The sequence below is a fragment of the Scyliorhinus canicula genome, chromosome 12 (genome assembly GCF_902713615.1).
Source record: "Scyliorhinus canicula chromosome 12, sScyCan1.1, whole genome shotgun sequence".
In the NCBI taxonomy this organism is placed as follows: Eukaryota; Metazoa; Chordata; class Chondrichthyes; order Carcharhiniformes; family Scyliorhinidae; genus Scyliorhinus; species Scyliorhinus canicula.
Window position 1 is genome coordinate 52,650,768 of NC_052157.1, and position 15,335 is coordinate 52,666,102.

A 15,335-nucleotide genomic window follows, 5' to 3' on the forward strand; every position below is an offset into this window, starting at 1 on the left:
ATTGGTCCTTTCCCGAAAATTCTGATCCAGTTCTAACCAGCAGATTCAAACTCCTTCCGGAAAGCAACTCTATCTTTAAAGTTACCAAGGCAGTTTGCCACACCCAATGTGCTTTTTCACTGGAACAGCTTTTAAAATGAAAAACAGGGAAACACTTCTTTTTCCTTCTGTTATCCAAAGCAACAAACCAAAACTGAAACCCAAAAAAAACCCTTTCACCTGACAGCCACAGCCCAGCTCCACCCACAAATGACATCACTGAAGTGGTGCTACAAGTCACATGGTAAGAGACCAAACCTTTCTTAAAGGGATACTCGCATGACACCTCCCCCCAAGAAAAAATATAAACCATCAACTTCAAAGATGGTTTCATTTTTCACCTTTTCACTTGCCCATTCCTAACACTTGACAATAAACATATATACATTTTTTAAAAATCAAAACAGGCAAACATTTACAATAATATAGTCCATTTTAGTTCTTTTTCTTCCACCATCGAACCTGCTTCTCTTCATCACATTCGTGACAAAGCATTGGCTATCACATTTCCACGTCCTGCCATGTGTATAAGTTTTAAATTAAATGGCTGTATTAGTAAACTCCATCGCAACAGTCTGGCATTTTTATTCTTGATTTTCTCCAAAAACGTCAATGGATTGTGATCAGTATATATAAAACTGTTTCAAAAAAAATTGCTGGTTACATAAATGTAAAAATGTTGCAAAGCCAGCACCAAGCTCAAAATCTCCTTTTCAATTGTTGAAACACTTCCTCTGGTGATCATTTCATTTTTTGGAAAAATACCCAATAGGCCGCTCTATTCCTTCGTCGTCTTCTTGCAAAAGCACAGCACCTACGCCACATCACTTGCATCGATAGCCACCTGGAATGGTTTTGTGTAATTTTGGGTGGCTAACACAGGAGCGGTAGTTAACACAGCCTTCAGGCCATCAAATGCCTGTTGACACTCTGTCAGCCACTGAAATTTGTGACGCTTCTTGAGCAAGTCCGTCACTGGAGCATGCTGCTAATATTCGGCAAATATTTAGGGTAAAAAACACTCATGTGGTTTTCATTACTTCCCTTCATGTCGAGGGTATTGGGAACTCCCCAATAACTTTTGTTGTCACATCCCGTGGGACCTTTTGATCAAAAAACGTTTCTGACAATTAAACTTCAACTTTATCTTCACTGGATCTCCAGCCTCACCTGATATAACAGAACTCTACTCTTCTCACCCTGAACTCCACATATTATCACCTTTTCTGGCAATATTCCTCCCGAACTACATAACTCTCATCTCTTACCATCAAAGATTGACTAGCTCCCGTATCTCTTAAAACTTTGACTTCTTTACCTACTCCTCCTGGTACACATGAATAAACTTTACCTACACAGGTAAATTCTTTAAAGAGATCTGGCACCTTCTCATGAATCACCTGTTGATCAGGCTGTACAATCTTTTACACCTTGTTTGTTTCAATTGGGCTTTCTTTTACCACTTTACCAAACCACGCTGGCTTATCCTGTTTTACTACATCAGCTTTCCCAGTGCTTTTCTTCAACCACCAACACTGTGGCTTTACATGGCCTAGTTTATTACAGTAAAAACATCTGAAACTTTTCATTTCTCTTCCACCTTCCTGGATTTCTTTTTTAGTCTAAGGTACACTCTCATTATCTCCCATCAGATCACCTTTACCTTCACCACTTGAGTATTTCTCTTTTCCCCAGTTTCTATCCCTCACAGGCTGAAACTGATGCTGGAAACCAAACTTTGATTTATGAACTAATTCATAACCATCTGTCATTTCTGCTGCTAATCACGCAGTTTTAACCCTCTGCTCTTCCACATGAGTTCTTACGACATCAGGATTTTTAAACTCCTCCAAAATGAACATTTCTCTAAGAGCCTCATATGTTTGGTCTATTTTCAAAGCCCTTATCCACCTATCAAAATTACTCTGTTTGATCCTTTCAAACTCTATGTTTGACCAGATTCTTCCCTTAAATTTCTAAACCTTTGTCTGTCGGCTTCAGACACTAGTTCATATGTACCGAAGATGGACGTTTTCACCTCCTCATACGTCCCAGATACCTCCTCTGATAGTGATGCAAACACTTCACTAGCTCTACCTACCAACTTTGTTTGAATCAGTAACGCCCACATGTCCTGTGACCATTTTATTTGTTCTCAAATGAAATGAAGAAGGCTTCTACATCCTTCTCATCAAACCTTGGCAATGCTTGGACGTATTTAAATAGATCCCCACCAAGCCTTCAACTATGAAGCTCTTGCTCTTTCTCACTATCCTCATCCCTATCTTCAGATTGTACTTTTCTCTTTACCTCCGACCATTTTAACTGACGTCCATTTTACATGGCCAGTTTCCAAAGTTCAAAGTCTCTCTCTTTTTCTTTTTCCCTTTCCTCTCTCGCTTTTCCTTTTTCATTGATTTGTACCTCCCTTTCTCTCACTTTTTGTTCTGCTTCGGCTATTCTTTCTTTTTCCCTCATTTCAAATTCGAGCTGCTTTAATTCTTTTTCATGTTGAAGCTGCTTCAATTCTTTTTCATGTTCAAGCATGTATTCCCGCATGGCCATCGAAATCCTCACACACACCCACAAGTCTGACAACAACCCTACATCTAATTGCCACCCCCTGTGGCGCTCCTGACCCACTCCCAGTGCCAGATCCACCGACTGCGGAACAAAGCCAAATATTTGGCCACACTAACCCCAACCAGCTGGGTTTGACTCCTAAGAAAGTAATCAATCCACAAATATACTTTGTGAATTGCAGAGAAAAACAAGAACTTCTTCTTCCCCGGATGCGTGAACCTCCACAGGTCTGCCCCTCCCACCTCCTCTATGAACGCAAACAATACTCTTGCCATCCCAACCGTGGACATTGATCTCGGTCTGGCATCGCCGCCACCAACCGCGTCATGAATGACACATGGTCAGAATTTAGGCCATATACATTCACAGAACCACTTGCTTCCACTCCATTGCTTCCACCACTATCATGTATCGCCCTCCCGGATCTGCCATCACGTAGAACCTAACCCATTTGTTGATGAGGGTCATCATCCCTTGTCCCTACTGTCACAGCCTGAGTGGAACACCTGCCTTACCCAGGCCTTCTGGAGCCTGACCGGGTCTCGTTCCTGCATGCGTGTGTCTTGTAAAAACACCACCTCAGCTCCCAAAGGCAAAAAAACCCTCACTCTTTTCACTTCCCCCCCCCCCCCCCCCCCCCCCCCTCCACAGGCCCCGCATGTTCCAGGTGACCAGCCGTGTTTGGGGCGTCTCACCCGCCCTCCCCCCACCACCGCAACCACAAGTCAGCCATCACTGCCATGGTAGGTCATATATTCCTCAACACTCTCTTCACAGATGCTGCCAGACCTGCTGGGCAGGATTCTCTAGTCCCCCAGCTCCGTGTTTCTCAGCGGTGCACCCTTCACTGGTGACCACGATAGATGACAACTTTCCCCATCCCGAAGAGGAGACAAAGAAAACCTTCTGATCACTGCTAGCCCTCCTGAAACCATTCACTGTCTTTGTTCCTTGACAAAGGTCTTAGCCTGCACTGGTCAGTCAAAATAATGGTCCTTTGAACCCAACGTGACCCTCAGCTTCACCGGATACACCACTCCGAATCACGCACCCTTTTGTACAGCACCACCTTCACCCTGTTAAAGTCTGCCCTCTGTTTTGCCAACTCGGTAACGATATCTTGGTATATGTGCACCATGTTGCCATCCCAGCCGATATCCCATCGCTGTTTAGCACACTCCAGGACCCATTCCTTCCTCCGGTAGTTGTGAAACTGGACGATCACTGCACGTGGTGGCTTCTGTCGAAAGGCCCAGTGCTCCCTATGTAAAACCGGCAGAGTGAACACCGCATCTCCGCCCACCGGCCGAGAAAACATCGATGAAAAATAGTCGATTGGCTTCGCGCCCTCCACTCTCTCCAGCAATTCCACAATTCTGAGGTTAGTACACCTCGACCTGTTCTCCATATCGTCAACCTTGGCTTTCAGGCCCTTGTTTGTACGCCAGAATCTGCATTTCAGCCTCCAACTAAACCAGTTGGTCCTCGTGGTTCGACAAGGCTGCCTCAATCTACCATCCATCTGTCGTCTGCAGTTTTTCAGCTCCTGCGCCATCTCCCTCATCAAGGTATCCAGTGTGATGGGGCGAGACATGATGGCGTAGTGGTTAGGACTGCTGCCTCACAGCACCGAGGACTGATCCTGGTCACTGCCCATGTGCTGTTTGCACATTCTCCCTTTGTCTGCGTGGGTCTCACCGTCACAACCCAAAGATGAGGAGGGAAGTTGGATTGGTCACGTTAAATTTCCCCTTAATTTGAAAAAAAGGTTTCCAGCATCCGCTATCTTGCCTCCCTCAAATTCCTTTACCAGCCTCCCGCCTAGGATTTCTTTCCTGCAGACTTTTTCGACACCACTCTCAATATCCCCTCAGCACCTTTTCTGTCTTCCCCACAAACTACTGCGTTAGAATCCAAAGTTTAATGATAAAAATGTTCGAAATACCAGGCCCTTAGCGGGAGCCACTTTTTGTGCGTCCTCTATCCTCCATGTCGCACCAGATGGCCACTGACTGAAATGTTGACTCTGTTTCTCTCTCCACAGATGCTGCCAGATCTGCTGGGCAGGATTCTCCAGTCCCCCAGCTCCGTGTTTCTCCGCGGTGCACCCTTCACTGGTGTCGAGATTCCCTCTTCCAACCACTTATCAATGGATTTCCCATTGAAGTCACACCGCGCAGGGGTGCGCTGCCGGCGGGAACAGAGAATCCCGCCGCTGAGTTTTTCCAGCATTTTCTGTTTTTAGTTCAAATCAAGTCATGCTCCAAGGTCTGGAAGCATTCTCTGTTTACAAATGATACAAGCCCCAATATTCTCAATGGCTGCCCACTGACAACGGGGAAAAAAACACACTCCCGAACTATTTCACACAACGATGAGTGAAAATGGTTGGCCCAGAAATTGAGGGCGCGATTCTCCCAAAAGGGAACAAAGTCTCTGAGCAAGCGTGTTTAGCTGCATGTTTCCCAGCACTGCATTGCTATTTAACGTGACTCATGTTGAATAAGGGGCCTGATTGGGGTACGTTTGGCCAAGGCTGCTGTTGTCTTTTCTTTATCGAACCAACAGTGTGTGTTTAACCCGTATATGGTGGACAAAGTTGTTCAGTACAATAATAGTTCATTAACATACACAAGGTTATTTACTTAATCAATCACATGTTCATGCACATTGGACTATAAACTAATACACTGAAACGACCTTAACTTAACTTCCAGATGACCGGCAAATACAGAACAGATATGGCCTAATCTAATTTCTGGTCATCTGGCAATTCTTGTAGGTAGCCTGTGTCCTCTGTTCTGATCCCTCTGTGGATGGCGTGAACTTTTCTTGGCTGGTGATAAATTCACCGTTGTTGTTGGCTGTCAATGCTGCAGTCGAGAGAGCGATTGGTGGCTTGCGCAGTACCTTTTATTCTTCTAGCTTTTGCGCGCTTTAGGGTGCCAGGTGACCCAGGTGAAGGTCCAATGGATCGATAGGGTCTCAATCACCCTGATCGATCCCGACCAATTGGGGGCAGATACCTTGATGGCTGTGCGGGTCCTGACAGGCCATGGCCATTAGTGTCCAAGGCACGTAGGCCTTCCCAAATAAGGAAAGCAGGCTCCGCTGAGTCTGCCACTTATTGTTAGTTTCTACCTGGAGCCCATTGTCCCGGGACGACCTCCAAATGGCTTTCTCCTGTTTAAGTTTCTGCATAAGTCAGAGCTTCAGTTTTGTATATTTGCAGGCTGCAGCCTGTCTATGTTCAAGCTTGAACAAATTTCCCAGCATTCCTTGCGGGAGGCCATTTTAGATGGCCACACTGCCCATAGCCACGTTTTATACAGTAAGGAGCTCCGCTCACCAGAACTCCACAAAATGGCATCCCGATCTCTGAAGCCATCGAAACAATCCCCGACCTTCCCTCGCCTCCCTTTCCCCAACACCCACACCAGGCAACTTCAGCCTGATAACCCGTGCAAGAAAATGCCAGCTTTCCACCTTGGCAGTGCCAACCTAGCACTATCCATGCCAGCTCGGCACTGCCAGGGCACCACCCTGCCCAAATGGCATGCAGCTGGAGGGCTCCGAATCCCTGGAAGGCCCCTATGAGTGCAGTTCCATCTGGTCCACATTTAAGGGGATGAATCCCAAAGCCTCAGGTACCTCTGCAATCTGCACATTAGAGTGAAGCTTACTGCCTCGCTCTAAGATGCAGATTTTTCAAATGGTGATCCCACCCATTGTTGGCGGGATTCGCATTGCAACGTCTCGCATAGAACAAAGAACATAGAACATTACAGCACAGTACAGGCCCTTCGGCCCTCGATGTTGTGCCGACCTGTGAAACCAATCTAAAGCCCATCTACACTATTCCCTTATCATCCATGTGTTTATCCAATGACCATTTAAATGCCCTTAATGTTGGCGAGTCCACGACTGTTGCAGGCAGGGCATTCCACGCCCTTACTACTCTCCTAGTAAAGAACCTACCTCTGACATCTGTCCTCTATCTATCTCCCCTCAATTTAAAGCTATGTCCCCTCATGCTAGCCATCACCATCCGAGGAAAAAGGCTCTTATTGTCCACCCTATCTAATCCTCTGATCATCTTGTATGCCTCAATTAAGTCACCTCTTAACCTTCTTCTCTCTAACGAAAACAGGCTCAAGTCCCTCAGACTTTCCTCAAAAGATCTTCCCTCCATACCAGGCAACATTCCGATAAATCTCCTCTGTACCCTTTCCAATGCTTCCTCATCCTTCCTATAATGCAGCGACCAGAACTGCACGCAATACTCCAAATGCGGCCGCACCAGAGTTTTGTACAGCTGCAACATGACCTCATGGCTCCGAAACTCAATCCCTCAACCAACAAAAGCTAACACACCGTACGCCATCTTAACAACCCTATCAACCTGGGTGGCAACTTTCAGGGATCTATGTACATGGACACCGAGATCTTTCTGCTCATCCACACTATCAAGAATCTTACCATTAGCCCAGTACTCTGTCTTCCTGTTACTCCTTCCAAAATGAATCACCTCACACTTTTCTGCATTAAACTCCATTTGCCACCCCTCAGCCCAGCTCTGCAGCTTGTCTATGTCCCTCTGTAACCTGCAACATCCTTCCGCACTGTCCACAAGTCCACCGACTTTAGTGTAATCTGCAAATTTACTCACCCATCCTCCTACGCCCTCCTCCAGGTCATTTATAAAAATGACAAACAGCAGCAGCCCCAAAACAGATACTTGTGATACACCACTAGTAACTGGACTCCAGGCTGAACATTTCCCATCAACCACCACCCTTTGTCTTCTATCAGCGAGCCAATTTCTGATCCAAACTGCTAAATCACCCTGAATCTCATGCCTCCGTATTTTCTGCAACAGCCTACCATGGGCAACCTTATCAAACGCTTTACTGAAATCCATATACACCACATCAACTGCTTTACCCTCATCCACCTGTTTGGTCACCTTCTCAAAGAACTCAATAAGGTTTGTGAGGCACGACGTATCCTTCACAGAACCATGTTGCCACGTGAGGTGTGCTAGCCAGGTAGATCCCGGGAGAAACCCAAGTCCCTTTTGAATGCCACGATCAAACCTGCCTCTGCCACCCTCTCAGGAAGTTTGTTCCAGTCTCAAATCACCCTACGGGTGTAAAAATATTGTTCGCATGACTTTCACTCCTTTTGGCAGTATTTTGAATCGGTGCCCTCTAGTTTTTGAGAATCTCTTTTTTTTGTCATTGAGTTTTCATATTTTATATCCAAAATTCATAAATTACCAAATACAAAACCGCGCCAAAAGTACCCAACACATATATATTTACAGGCAAGTGTTTTCAAGAGAATTGTGGCTGTCACCCCCCCTTTAGTTGGCATACATAGTTTACATTTCCCCATGTTGCCAGAACACATATTTACAAGGATCTATTTACAGTTTGGTTTGGTTTGGGCCTTTGCTTGCCCTGAGAATAGTCCCCTGTGGCTATGTCCCTTCTGCTTGTCCCTCGAGTTCTTTTTAGGTGTCTTTGCCCCTCACCAACCCCCCTTACCTCCGCCCCCTTCCCCTCTTTTTCCTTTCTGTTTTGTGGCCCATGTCTCTTTCTCTCCCCTGCCATCCCCCCTTACTCGTTGCTGGCTACCAACGTGTTTTGAAATAAGTTGGTGAATGGCTCCCCTGTCCTGCGGAAACCTTCTTCCGACCCACGATGGCGAACTTTATTTTCTCCAGCCTGAGAAATTCTCCCAGAACCGTCAGCCAGTCTGCAGCCTTGGGTGGTGTTACTGCTCGCTGGCCGAGCAGGATTCTCCAGCAGGCAATCAGGGAGGCAACGGCTAGGGTGTCGACCCCCCTCCCTATGAAGAATTCTGGCTAATCTGATACCCCAAAGACCCTCACTTTTGGGCATAGCTCGACACTCGCTCCCGCATCCTTGGACATGGCCTCAAACAAAGTCGTCCAGTATCTGACATGTCTGGGGCATGCCCAGAACATGTGGGTGTGGTTGGCTGAGCCTCCCTGGCACCGTTCAAATTTGTCTTCCACCTCTGGAAATAACCGACTCATTCGAGGTCTGGTTAAGTGTGCTCTGTATTGACCCGAATGTATCTCAGGTAATTTCCGCTTGGTAACTGGAACATCTCCGTGAGTTTCCCTCAGGATCGCTACTCTATCCTCCGGGTACATGTCCCTAACCATCCGAGTCTCTCTCGTCCTACATCCACGTTTTGAAGGTGGCGTCCGTCCATTATAGCAGGAGTGAACTTGTGGTTACAGATGGGGGCCATGGGGGACATTTGATGAGGCCAACCCTCTGCCACGGTTGGGGTCGAGGAATACTGCTGATCCACCTCCAGCATGGAGTCGATCAGCTATTCATAGAATTTACAGTGCAGAAGGAGGCCATTCAGCCCATCGAGTCCACACCGACCCTGATAAAGAGCACCCTACGTAAGCTCCACCCTATCCCCGTAACCTCACCAAACCCAACCTTTGTGGACACAAAGGGCAATTTATCATGGCCAATCCACCTAACCTGCACATCTTTGGACTGTGGGAGGACACTGGAGCACCCGGAGGAAACTCACACAGACACGGAATACCCTGTGTACCTGGGAGGAGAAGAACACCTTCTCACCTGGGTATGCAAACCTCCATGGGTTCACTGTCCCCTTCTGTTCCATGAAAGCATTCAATTCCTTTGCCATATTTGATCTTTTCCCTGATTTGGGGTTGGATCCCTCTGTCCGTGGGTCCTGTACACAGTTAAGTCCTCCACCCACCCCCCTCCCCCCTCCCACACAATGTGTCGGGGATTCACGCCATGTTTTTCTTTATGAATTCCGCATCATCCCAGTTGGGAGCGTACACGTTTACGAGGACCACTGGTGTTACTTCCAGAACACCACTAACCATGATGTACCATGCCCCCCCGGGTCCGTAACCGTCCTCATCGCTGTGAATGGTGCCTGGGCGGCACGGCAGCACAGTGGGTAGCACTGTCGCTTCACAGCTCCAGGGTCCCAGGTTCGATTCCTGGCTTGGGTCACTGTCTGTGCAGAGTCTGCACGTTCTCCTCGTGTCTGCATGGGTTTCCTCCGGGAGCTCCAGTTTCCTCCCATAGTCCAAAGGCATGCAAGTTAGGTGGATTGGCCATGCTAAATTGCCCTTCGTGTCCAAAGGGCTTGGGTGGAGTTACTGGGTTACAGGTATGGGGCAGAGGTGTGGGCTTAAATGGGGTGCTCTATCCAAGGGTCGGTGCAGACTCGATGGGCCGAATGGCCTCCTTCTGCAGTGTAAATTCTATGTCTAATTCTATGTCTTTTATTGAGCAATATGGCCCTCGTCCTGTAGCACGAATGGTAGGTCTGTCCCACACAGCTCTTTCTTGCCCGCAGTAGGTCCTTCTCCCTCAGCTGCGTTTCCTGGTGGGAGACTATGTCGGCACTCAGACTTTTCAGATGGGTGAAGACTCAGGATTTTTTCGCTGGACCATTAAATCTCCTGACGTTCCAGGTGACTATTCTGATGGGTGGGGTTTCTGTCTCAGCCCCTCCTGCAGTGTCAACCATACTTACCAAGTGGATGCGCCCCAGCACTCCGGGGTTTCCCTTTGTTTGGGGGCCATCCAAAATGGCGGGTGTTGCCATAGCCACCATCTGGATGTGCCCCTGCACTCCAGGGTTTCTTCTTGTCCAGGGGACAGCCAAGATGGCCGCCATCGCTGTGTACGCCATATGGATGTGCCGCTGCACTCTGGGATCTCCCTTTTGTTTGGCAGCCCTGCAAGATGGCTGTTTGCAGTGCCATTGTTTCCTTTGCTGCCATGTGCGATCTGTCATAGCCAGCGTTCTACCCCGACCCCTTCACTTCTCCCCTGGGCATGCCCACCACCCCACCCCCCCCCCCCCCCCAACACGCTTCTCCATGTCTTCCCCAGCCTCTTTCTCCCCGCGCTCCCCCCCCCCCTGCTATTCCCTCCTACCTTCCCCCATCTAGATTTTTCTCCTTCCCTTCTGCCAGCCACTCTCTCCCCGCCAGGAGTTGTGTCACGGTCCTGTGTCACCTGTGCTTCCTGTGCACTAGCTCAACTCTCTAGTGTGGTACCCCCCACCCGGAGTGATTTTTACCTTCCCTTACTCATTGCGTTTCTCCCCCCTTACCCTCTCCTCACCCCTTACCCCTTTCTGACCAGTACCACACTTGCCCCCTCCTTCCTGAAACTCAGAGTCTGATCGAAGATGAGGCAGATGTATTCTGCGCAATTAGTCACTTTTTAAACCGAGGAAACGAGAGTTTGAGTTCACTACTGGTGTCATTGCCTTCCCAGCCCGTGTCTACGCACAAAATCATCTGCTTCTGCCGGTGCGATGGTGTCGTGCTCCCTACCCTGGAAAGTCACCCAGAGTTTGGCGGGGTACAGCATCCAAACCACAGCTGGCTTTTGTATGGGACCACCTTAGCTGCATTGAATTCCACCCGGTGCTTGGCCAGGTCTGCCCCAATGTCCTGCTGCACACCGATCAATGTTTTCCTCCTGCTTACAGGACTGTGTGTGCCTTCCCTTGCCCAATTTTGGATCTTTTCTTGGTCTTGGTGCCAGTGCAGTTTCACGATGATGGCCTATGTCTGCTCCCCGGTTTTGCGCTTTGGCCTGAGTGACCTGTGGGCTCTGACCACCTCTGTGGACCTGGGGAAGCTTTCCCCTCCAACCAGCTTGCCCAGCATCTGGATCACATACTCTGTGGTGTCCTGCCCTCAGTATCCTCCAATAGGCTCCCAATGCGGATGTTTTGATGGCGCAACCAATTTTCCTGGTCCTTAAACTTTCCCTTCAACGTCCATTGCGTCGCCACCAACCTTGCCATGTCCATCTCCAGTGAGGTGATCTGGTTGCTCTGGTCGATCGCAGGCTCCTCCAGCTCCCTGATTGTCGCCTCCTGTGTCTCTAGTCGCCACTCTGCCTTTTCTGGCACGATTTGAAAGGGGACCAGTGCCTCCATTATCACCGCCATCATTTCTAATTTGATGCCGTCTCTGTGCAATTGGAGCCCCTGTGTTAGGAGGTCCATCCATTCATTTATCGGGGGCTGGGGGGGGGGGGGGGTGGCGGGTAGCTTGGCATATCCCCTGGTGAACCAACCCATTTGGTTGCAGTTGACTCCTCGTCACCCACATGTTCATCATCGCCTCATTCTTCCTCTCCAAGCTTTTACTGATCCTGCTGTCCTTTAGGCTCCACAAATTGTTGTCTTGCATTCTCATTCGTTGTGCTGGTGTTGGAGGAGGGTGGGGCGGGGGTTTCTCAGGTTTAGCAACCAAATTAGGCTAAAAGTGCCTAATTTCAAGCTTCCAGGAGGAGAACCATCTTTCCCGCACCCACTCAGCACATCCTATCTTTTTTGAATGGGAATAATTTATCACAATTTACCTTACACCTCAGGGTCTATCAAATCCCCTCTCTGCCTTCTTTTCTCCAAGGAAAACAGATCCAACCTCTCCAATCTATCCTCATGGCTCCAGTTCCTTATCCAAGGAATCATTCTTGTGAATCTCCTCTGTACTGTTTCCAATGTCTTCACATTCTTCCTCAGGTTTGACACCCAGAACTGGGCACAATCTCCAGATGAGGCCTAACTAGTGTCTTATACAAGTTCAACATGACTTCCTTACTCTTGTCTTAGTGCCCCTACTAATAAAACCTAAGGTACTCTCTGCTTTATAAACTAACTGTTCGAAATTGAAGGAAAGGATACTAAGATATTGATAGAAAGGATCTTGAAATATTGATGGGAAAGATATTGAAGTATTGAAGCTAAGGATACAGATAGAAAGGATATTGAAGAACAGGCTAGTGAGATATTTATGGGCAGAATACTGAGGTTTTCATGGATACCAGATTGATGGAAAATATATTGATACAAATGGTATTGATAGAAAGGATATTGAAATATTGATAGAGAGGATGTAGAGATATTGATGGGGAGGGGACGGCGGGCTATTGGAGGATAGGGGAAGAGATGATGGATTATTGGAGGGGAGGGGACAGGAGATGGCAATATTCCATGGAATCCATAGAATCCCTACAGTGCAGGAGGAGGCCATTCGGCTCATCAAGTCTGCACTGGTCCTCCAAAAGAGCAGCCTACCTAGACCCATTCCTCTGCCCTTTCCCCGTAACCCCATAATCTCACTTAACCAGCACACCTTTGGATTGTGGGAGGAGGCAGTGGCATAGTGATATTGTCACTGGACTAATAATCCAGGGACCCAGGGTAATGCTCTGGGGACCCAGGTTCGAAGGATGATGGTGGAAATCAAATTCAATAAAAGTCTGGAATTAAAAGTCTATTGATGACCATGAAACCATTATCGTAAAAAAACACCTGATTCACTAATGTTCTTTTGGGAAGGAATTTTGTTGTCCTCACGGTGACTCCAGACCCACAGCAATGTGGTTGACTTTTAAATACCCCCAAGGATGGACAATAAATGCTGGCCCAGCGATGCCCACATCCCATGAATGAATAAAAAAAACTGAAGCACTGGAGGAAACCCATGCAAACATGGGGAGAATGTGAAAACTCCACGCAGATAGTGACCCAAGGCCAGAATTAAATCCGGTTTATGGCGCTGTGAGGCAGCAGTTCTAACCATTGGGCCGCCGTGGTTTTTGCTAGAAAGGATATTGAGTTATTGATGGAAAGGATGTTGAGGGGATGGTCTGGTTCAGTGGCAAAAACATAGATATTTATGTGGGATCTTCCAAGGCTACCAGATGTTTGCCATGAATGAAGGACCTTTCTGATTTTGGAGATGCGACTGCCTAATTATATACAACAGGATCCCTCAAGCAGAATGCAACGACAACACAGATTATCTGATTAAGTTGCATGTATCAAAGGTTAATGTTGGCCTTTGGGGTGACATCTTGCACTAACCGTCCTCAGCGCCCCCCCCCCCCAACCCCCCAACACCTTCCAGCCCTCATGCCATGGTATTGTCTGCATCCACCTTACAGGCCAAATGCAGTCTCAGTTTAAGATCTCATCCAAAAGATAAGACCAGAAGACCATAAGACATAGGAGCAAAATTAGGCCACTCGGCCCATCGACTCTGCTCCACCATTTAATCATGGCTGATATTTTTTTCTCATCCCCATTCTCCTGCCTTCTCCCCATAACCCCTGATCCCCTTATTAATCAAGAACCTATCTATCTCTGTCTTAAAGACAATCAGTGATTTGGCCTCCACAGCCTTCTGCGGCAAAGAGTTCCTCTGATTCACCACCCCCTGGCTGAAGAAATTTCTCCTCATCTCTGTTTTAAAGTGGTGTCCCTTTAGTCTGAGATTGTGTCCTCTGCTTCTAGTTTTTCCTACAAGTGGAAACGTCCTCTCCACGTCCACCCAATCCAGACATGCAGTATCCTGTAAGTTTCAATAAGATCCCCCCTCATTCTTCTAAACTCTAACGAGTATAGACACAGAGTCCTCAACCGTTCCTCATACGACAAGCTCTTCATTCCAGGGATCATTCTTGTGAGCCTCCTCTGGATCCTTTCCAAGGCTAACACATCCTTCCTTAGGTACGGGGCCCAAACCTGCTCACAATGCTCCAAATGGGGGCTGACCAGAGCCTTATATAGCCTCAGAAGTACATCCCTGGTCTTGTATTCTAACCCTCTCGACATGAATGCTAACATTGCATTTGTCTTCCTAATTGCCGACTGAACCTGCACGTTAACCTTAAGAGAATCGCAAACAAGGATTCCCAAGTCCCTTTGTGCTTCTGATTTCCTAAGCATCTTCCCATTTAGAAAATAGTCTATACCTCCATTTCTCCTTCCAAAGTGCATAACCTCACACTTTTCCACATTGCATTCCATCTGCCACTTCTTTGCCCACTCTCCTAGCCTGTCCAAGTACTTCTGCAGCCCGCCTGCTTCCTCAATACTACCTGCCCCGCGACAGATCATTGTATCAACTGCAAACTTAGCAACAGTGCCTTCAGTTCTTTCCTCTAAATTATAAATGTATATTGTGAAAAGTTGAGGTCTCAGCACCGACCCCTGAGGCACACCACTAGTCACTGGCTGCCATGCTGAAAACGACCCCTGTATTCCCACTCTCCGCCTTCTGCCAGTCAGCCAATCCTCGATCAATGCCAGGATCTTACCCATAACACCATGGGCTCGTAACTTATTTAACAGTCTCCTCTGCGGCACCTTGTCAAAGGCCTTCTGTAAATCTAAATAAATCACGTCCACTGGTTCTCCTTTGTCTAACTTCCTTGTTACTTCCTCAAAGAACTCTAACAGATTTTTCAGACATGACCTCCCCTTGACGAAGCCGTGCTGACTCAGTCCTATTTTATCATGCACTTCCAAGTACTCCGCGATCTCATCTTTAATAATGGACTCTAAAATCTTACGAATGACCGAAGTCAAGCTCACCGGCCTATCATTTCCCATCTTCTGCCTCCCTCCCTTCTTAAACAGTGGTGTTACATTAGCCATTTTCCGGTCCTCTGGGACCTTTCTTGCCTCCAGTGATTCCTGAAAGATCATCACCAATGCCTACACAATCTCCCCAGCTATCTCTTTTAGAAGACGGCACTTATAACAATGCACATGGGACCTGCCCTGGGTGTCAGCCTATTTACTGTGTTCAGGTTGTTGAGTGGGACCTGAATCCAGAAATCTCTGATTCAAGGTGG

At 47.6% G+C, this 15,335-nt stretch overlaps 1 protein-coding gene across 1 annotated transcript in view; it reads left to right on the forward strand.

Moving 5' to 3' along the window:
- Positions 1 to 15,335, forward strand: part of LOC119974236 (alpha-tectorin-like) — a 38,571-nt gene that overhangs the window by 8,730 nt on the left and 14,506 nt on the right. The window lies entirely within an intron of this gene.